At 38.4% G+C, this 8,486-nt stretch overlaps 1 pseudogene; it reads right to left on the reverse strand.

The window, feature by feature from the left end:
* Positions 1-360: 360 nt before the first annotated feature.
* On the reverse strand, positions 361-751 carry LOC117980814 (small ribosomal subunit protein uS8-like; annotated as a pseudogene).
* Positions 752-8,486: the final 7,735 nt, after the last annotated feature.

Below are 8,486 nucleotides of genomic sequence, written 5' to 3' on the forward strand. Positions count from 1 at the left end.
ATCTTTTAGAAAATGCCCTAAGTTCTAGCTTTTTTCTCATTTGAATAAACCAGATGAACTTCAATAAATACATTGAAATTATCCTATGAGCAAAAATAGTGAATACATGATGATGTCATAACATAGAACATTAGCAGGAAAAAGGCCTTCAACATTCTGTGACTTCAGTCTCATTTCTCGATTAGTCTGTAATGGATGTTGTAGTATTTTAAAACTGTGAAACACGTTCATGGAAACATATAATCTTGAGAAAAATATAACCATGAGTAATTTATAAACCATTGCATTGATTTTGCATGGTATAGAATAGGGGCTTTTTTTCCCCATGAGGCATCTTATTTGTAAATATGTATTACATCTCTAGAAAAAGAATCCCAGGATTTTCCCTCCTGTGTTTTTGACTCGCTTCTTCATGGTCCATGATGCCAGCTGCGGTTGTCAGTACAATGAAACCAAACTGGTGGGATGGAAGCAGATTATTCTGCCATTTTTCTAGATTTTTAAGTTGGACATCAAATCTGGTGCTGATCACTCCACACTTGTGTAGCCTGCCTGTGAGGTTCACAACAATTTTCGCAGCTCTGTTATCATCAATGATTTCAAATTCACCAATGATATCATGCTTCATCATCACTGTTAGAAACCGGATGCTGACTTTGGAGCATGGCCCAATAAGAACCTAGCATTTGCCTCTCTTTTCAGCATTGTTGATGCTCTGGAGAGCAACAGCCAGGATGTCCATGCACACCATTGTGGCGGTGCAGAAAGATGCAGGAAAGAGAATACAGGGACATTTAAAAAATAAAATCTATTTTATTCTAAGACAAAATAGGATTCAAAATTATATACTGAAGTACTTCTAATATAATAATAATCTTTATTACATACAGAAGTAAGTTTTACTTTTTCCCATTTAACATATACAGCTTAACTTACTATTTGAATTATGTAAGAAAAAGCATTATTTACATACAAAAAAATTTTTTAATGTGTTGAATTTGAGAGGTATTATTTGTATTAAAATACGGATTGAGAATTAACCATGTTTTGCAGCATCAGAATCTTAAAAATACTATAATCAAGTATTATTTGGAATTATTGAACTTCACACTAATTATTATTTTTTAAACTTTCATTCTGCTTCTAAAGACAAGATTAGAGAAATCTGGGGGCTGCTATTTACATTGAGTCTCTACAAATAATGCATTTGGATATGGGCAGTCTTTATTTGCAACAAATGAACAGCCAAATTGGCCATAATCCTTGCTATATTTCCCATATTCATTTGGAAGGACTGAAGACACAGTAATCTATTTTAAGAACCCTGATCACATGAGTGCACCAGACAGGTTCTGAGGCGCCTTTGTAGAGAGCCAGCACGGTGTGATGCTTAGGAGAGGGACCCTGGAGCCAGGTACCTTAATTTAAACCCACCTTCCCTGTTTCCTTGCCTTCCTACTATGCAGCTTTCTAGTTCTGTGACCTTTCTGTGCCTCAGGTTCCTCATCTGTAAAATGGGGATAACAACAGTGTCCATCCCATAAAATTGTTAGAGGGATTGAATGAAATAGTATTTTAAGGCAATTAGAACAGCACCTAGCACACAATACCTTCTATAGCATTATTAAATAATCATTTATAGTCTCCTTACTAACTCCAATTAAAATTAAAACATCAGTGTTTTTACGTCCATTACTTGTATAAATTATGCCCTGATTTCCAAGGGTAAAATGATTCTAAAAGTGTAATGATTACAATTATAGTGTTTTCGTTTTTGTTTTTTCTGCTAGATGTACAAACCCCGAGTGGCTGAATCACATGCATGATTATAGAATCTATCAGCCAGCATGCAAATTCTGCCCTTATTTACATATGTTCAGGTTCCTTCTACTTTAAGGGAAACTATTTGGATAATTATTTTTAGTTAAAATTGAAACTGACATCTTCAATTTTAGTTAAAATTGAAACTGACCACCTTATAAAACAGAACCTTCCTGGAACATCTTTACAAATTCCATAATTTGGAAAAGTGAGCAACAGAATCTCTAGGTTTGAAGGCAGCTCATAGAATTTTGGAAAGCCTGATATGATTTTGGCTCAATATAGGGAAACATTTTCCATTCCTCAGAATTTATATACTCTGAGGCTCCCTGTACAGCTGTACAGGCTAGATACTGCACATCTCTAGGCTCCTCAGCCATTTTCTAAGTGAATGCTGCCACCAGAATTGTGCAACTGAGCAGCCTGAACACAGCAGTCCCCAAAGGATCCCCTAGGCCGTTAGGACCCACCTTGTCCTTCTGTCATATGCCAATCCTCCTTCCAGTACTTGGAGATAGTGATCATATTATTCCAAGTCTTCTCTTTTCCAAGTTAAACATCGTAACTTTCAACAGTCCTGCTTCATATGGCATGTTTCCAAATCCTAAATTTGTTCATTCAACAAACATTTACTGGGTCCCTGCACTGTGTCAGGTGGTGATACCCGATGAATAAAGCACCACCTCTGCCCTCAAAGTCCGTATAGTCTATGCCCTAGCCTGGTGATATCCCCTTTATTTGCCTAGGATAAAACAACATGTTTGGTTGATGAAGTCTGAATTGCATCTACTTTTCTCGATTGCCACAGCGTACTGCCAAGCTTGCTCAGTGCCAAAACTCACATAGCCTATGCTTAGCCATATCCTTCCCTGCCTAGGCTTTTGCAGTTTGGTTTGCAAAGCTTTACAATTTTTCCTGCTGAATTTTATTTTCAACAATTTAGACTACCAAGCCCCAGCTATCAACAATTTTTATACATTTAATATGTTTGCTTTTATTCCAAATGATATGGCATGTAGTTATCAAATAAAAATGTTGAGCAAGGGGGAGTCTACGATGGAGCCCTGCAGTATTTACCCACATACAATCCAGTGGTCCTCAAATTTGTCCACAAGGCTCTCACAAGGAGCTTTTTCAAATGTTTCCCCAAAGTCTTGCTTCTATGTCAATTACATTTCCCTAATTATTGGTCTAAGGATTCTCTCAAAGGAAAAACTGAAGATGGAAGTAATTGCTTGTTTTTGATGACCCCTATGTTGGTTCTTAATGGTAGCTATTACATTCTCCAGGGATTGTTAAACCAGCCTTTCACTTAAAAAAAAAAAAATCTGAGTATTTGAGGGTGGAGGGAAAAGTACTAGAATTAAGAGCCTTGGTAATGTGTTTGGAACATCTCCTTTATTCCTCTTAGAAATCAGCCTGGCAACTCCAAATTCTCAGTTTTTCTGTCATCTCTCTTGCTTTCTCGAGATTTCTCCAAGATCAAGGATTACAGTTCAGTCATTTCAATTGCAAATCCCTTCTGCAGAAGTAAAGGTCAGGGTAGAACTCTCTAAAGCTGACAGGAAACATCCCTTGCCTCAGACAAGATCATCCTAATTAATAATAATCACAATAATATTGTGCTATGCATTTTATCCAGGGACACCTGAACAGCAGAATGCTTTATGAACATTATTTAATTAAGTCTTATGACAGTCCCGTGAGGGGAACTGGGAAACTGAGAGATTGGCTTAATCTCTGCCTAGGTAAGGAGACCTGTCAGGAGGAGCAGGGCAAACATGCAGGAAGAGACAGGCTGGGAGGTTAAGCAGAGAATGCAGATTGATAGCAGATGTGCATTTAAACCTTTCTAACCATCTATGCACCTGGAGGAAATACCTACATCTGAATCCTTCTGAGGTGCTCCTGTGGAGTTTTATGTATGTCACTCCAAAATAATAGCAATAGTCTACATAATTCAGTGATTTTAAATTCACTAAAGCAAATGCTTGTTAAACAATATTTGCATTTTCTCTCTCTTTTGCTCTCCTCCCTCCCTCTCTGTGGCCACCTCTCTGGGGCTCAAATTTGTCAGCCACAAGACTGACTGAAGTACAAGCAAGTAAAGCAAATGACCACATTCATTGTCCATGACAAACCCAAACCATATTCCATCACATCCCTGTGGTCCGGAGCCTCAAGATCTAGCCTGGAGAAAGCTATTTCAGTGTCATCAAGGGCCATTCCATTCTTGACCCGGAGGGACATGTGACACCCAGTACACTGCATAGACACAGGCTGGTCTGCCCTAGAAAACTAGATTATTTAAAGGACTCCCCTAAACACCTAAGATAAAAATACAATAAACAGTCCAACCTTTTTGTGAAACTTCCTTGAGAAACAAAGTGTGTGTGATATTGGATACTGACAAAAAATAATAATTTGCATCTTATTATACTTAAATATAACATATGGATACTATTTTTTTTCATCATGGGGACTTTTGAAATAAAACTATTACCTTCCTGAGAAGTACTTGGTAAACTAAATTGCCTAACTTAGCATACAACCACAAAATCAAGGTGTGTTGAATTGAATTAAAATAAGTTTAATGAAATGCCCTTTCCCAACGGAGTTTTCTTCCCTGGCACCTCACCACCTCCTAGCACTCACACTTTCAAGAAGTCTCGTAACAGGGTTCCCTGGTTGTGGTTCTCTTCTCCTGTATCCACACCTCACACTTACACCTCTGTGGACACAATGAGAGCAGAGAAAGGAATAACTTGTTATTGAGATAAGCGTCAGCAAATGATCATTTGGATTACTGCATAATCTATGTCAGACATAAGCCTGGGATGTCATCACCTGCACTTTGTGGGAAATTGCCATAATTCTCATTTTCACATTTTCACCATGGAAGGAAGTCAGTACAGCAGGCATCACTGGGCTCAGCACATTTAAAACAGCTTACACCTATTTTTCCGTTATGAATTCCTCATATATATATTTGAACATGGAGAGAAAAAATACATATACATTTAAATATATATTTAAGACCTATATATACATATGCATATATATACACATGCATATGTATATATACACACACATGCATATATATATATATGTATATATATACATACACACCCCCCATATATATTCTCACCTCATCCATCTACTAGCAACACAGATTGCTTCAGAGATGAGGAAATGAAATGCTATTTTTGGAGAAAAGACTGATCTTTCATACAGATTGTCCAGAAAATGACCCAGCCTGCCACCCATTCAGACCTCAAGGCATCCAAGTGCTGCTTTGTTCCAATGCTTACATCTATTCAAAGTTCATACTCCAAGATTAAGTGAGCTTCCCTGAGCCAAAAGAAAAGGCTTCACTGGCATTGCTGCCGATGCCATTCTCCTTGTGTCTGCCATACAGGAGAGAAAGAATGAACCTAGGCTTTTCAAAACGGGCTGCCCAATTATATTTTTAAAAAGATGTTTTGCTGACATCTAGAGGCATTTGGGTAATAACACTTATTAATAATGATTCTTCCCACTTATAGGGTGTCTTGCGTCGCGTGATCCCTCAGCTCTTTACACACATTAATTAATTACGCATCACAGCACCCCTGTGAGGTAGAGTAGGTAAGCATTATTATGTGCAAAGGATTTATTGATTTTTCAAAGCAATATATAGCTGAGGCACAGAGGGGAAAACCATAGGAGCATGAATTAAGGAAGGAAAAAAAAAAGACATACAATGAATGTAAAAGAAAACAAATAAAAGTAAAAATTACCCCCACTGTGCTCTTTAGAAAGGAATGATTACTTCACAAGTTCTGAGGGCCTGAACATTAACTAATTTGGTTGTTAGCAACTTATGCAAAGGCACATAGGAAATTGGAGGGAGAGAGTCATCGATAAAATTTCCAAGTCTTCCTTTGCAATCCTATTGACAGTGCTCCCAGCGCTTGATGCTCTTGCATCCTGGGAAATCTCAGTAGTCACTGAGGAGCTGTGACATCAGGATGGCCCTAAATTTACGATGGAGGCATATTACACGTTTATGGCAGGGGTGGGGATAGGGATGAGATGCGGTTGGGGTGTGTAGTAAAGGAGAGGGAGAACTACAGCCAAGTTTCTATGCAAAAATATGTTTGGAGGCTGTGGAATTTAAAGTATGTCACTGAGTACAGCAATATAAATTGACTATCATTTTGAATTCTTCTAGTCTTGTTTTATGGTAGTGGCTCAGCTGCTCTTTTTTAAAGTAGTAACTATGCTAAATTCTTATTTTAGGCATAGTTCTTATTTATTTTCATGGAGCTAACACTTCTGGGGCTTCTATTTATTTCTAAACTGAAAGGTAATATTCTACTTAAAAAGAAGAGTGTCATAAAATCACTAGCTTGCAGACACCAAGACATGATTAAAAACTCAAGAAACACATTATATTCTTTCTATAAGTTATTGTAATGCTGAGTTTTTATGAGGATAAAAATAAGTTGCCTTTCAAACAACTTATTTTGCTCAAAACTTTTATATTCATTTGGTTTGAAAAAAATGTGACAAGAAAGCAAAGTGAACATAGATGGGCATACATGGCTCCCAGAGATTTGGAAGTGGCTTATCTTCTAAAGCTGGCACCAAAAAAATAAAATTACAACTTTGCCCTCACCTTCCCATTCACTGTTACTCCTCCTCCACATTCTCAGGCCCATCAAAATATAAGTTTATCACCATAAACAATTACACCTTCATTGTGTCTTCGTTGAAAATTAAACGTGCAACCAAGGCTCAAAATCAGAGAAAAAGCTGTGCTGAGAAAAGCGGGGCCAGTTATGAGAGCCAACCCCTGGGGTGTTTTTCCAGATAGGGTCCCTTCTCCTACACTCTACTAATGATGCTTCTGTTTGTGTGTTTCACTTCATACCACCACACTGACAGAAAGTCTGCTGATCTAGATTTATTTGTGTAAAAGCTATTCTTTTTTTCTCTATTTCATATATGTCTGTTCTATTAGTCATTCACTCCTCAAAACAAAGGACTTGGATCAATTTTCCCCCAAACTTGTAGCTTGGACCAGATGTCCTGAGACAGAGAAAATTTTGTTTGAGATAGAGGTGAGGTAAGTCATTTTGAATCATGGGTCACTCTTGGGAGAGGCCAGGCCCCAGTGTTACATAATACTAGGCTTAAGGCATTTGGGACTTGGCAGGAGGGCTACTGATTAGATGGAAGAAGATGTGCACAGAAAGCGATGGAGAAGGTACCAGATCCAACAATCAATTTCAAAATGTTGCCTGGGTGTGTCTCAGGGACTCTGAAGGGGAGAAGAAACTCCTTCCTCTTTCTCTTCGTCCTTCTTTTCCTGCTGCTCTCCCTTCTGCCCTTGGCTTGTCCTGCTGAACCCAGACATCACATCTTTGCCACAACTCAACTATGCTTTGGATTCTTCAGGATCTCACCCAGGAACCCAAGCACTATTAATAATCTTGTTTCTCAGGGAAAATGTTTTAAAGTTCCAAATCATGTAATAAAAAGACAACCTGCCCACTTCAAAAATTGGAGACTGCTTCATCCTCAAACAGGTAGTGGTAAAACAGTCAAGGAATCACATACCAATCCGTATGGCAGTAGGTTTCTTTTTGTCTCAGTGCCTTGCTCAGTTCATGAGTGTTGTAATTTATACATTCTATAGTTTAAGATACTTTACCTTCAGGTTTCCTATGTACTCTTTTACTACAAACAGATATGCCACCAAATACCTAAGATGACAACAGTATATAACAGGTGAATGTTAACAAATATGTATTTCACTCTTTATAGTTATGTGCCTCCTGGGTGAAGAGCAAGCTGGAGAGTTAAAACATTGTCATGCACTAGTAATATGTTCTCATTTGCAAAGAAGCTAGTGGTAGGAAAGAACATGTGTGCGTTCTAAAAATTAAGGGATTTGCAAAAAGACTTTTAGGACTTTCAGCCTTGGAGGGTCATTTTCAGTTCTGTGTTATTTTATGAAAGTTTATTTAGTAAAACATTTGGATTTAGTGGGATCTAAACAGAGGTTTAAAAGGACTTTTTGCTGCTTGGCTTCATCTGCAGTTCAAGGGTTACGTAGGGAAAGAGGAGACACAGAGTGGCAATGTGTTGTTGATTCCACATGTGTGTCAGTGTTGAATGCAGACATCAGCAAGATTTCTTCCTCATCACTGCTGCCTCTTGCTAAATGTGGGACTCCCACTTTGTTTTTGTGATCACAGCTACACCCAGTTGGTTCACTTACCTGACCCTAAGTACTAATCTCTGGTTCAAACGATTAGGAGACCTTCTTAATTTAAGTGTCTCTCCTTTACCCAAAACTCTTTAATTATTTCACATCTCAACAGAGAAAAGCCAAAGTCCTCATCATGGTTGCCATGGTCATACCTGGTCTGTCTCTCTCACCCTCCGACCTCAGCTCCTACGCTCTCCATCATTCACTCCACTCAGAACTCCTTGCCATTCCTTAAGCACTTGAGAAGCACTCCTCCAGCGCCTTTGCACTTGCTGTGTCTTCTCTCCTCTGATTCCCTGAATAGCTACAGGGCTCACTCCCTCAGTTACTTCAGGTCTTGACCTAAGTGTCACCTTCTCTGGGAGGTCTTCCCTTGCCTTCATCTAATTGTTCAATATTCCTTTCC

The sequence above is a fragment of the Pan paniscus genome, chromosome 5 (genome assembly GCF_029289425.2).
Source record: "Pan paniscus chromosome 5, NHGRI_mPanPan1-v2.0_pri, whole genome shotgun sequence".
In the NCBI taxonomy this organism is placed as follows: domain Eukaryota; kingdom Metazoa; phylum Chordata; class Mammalia; order Primates; family Hominidae; genus Pan; species Pan paniscus.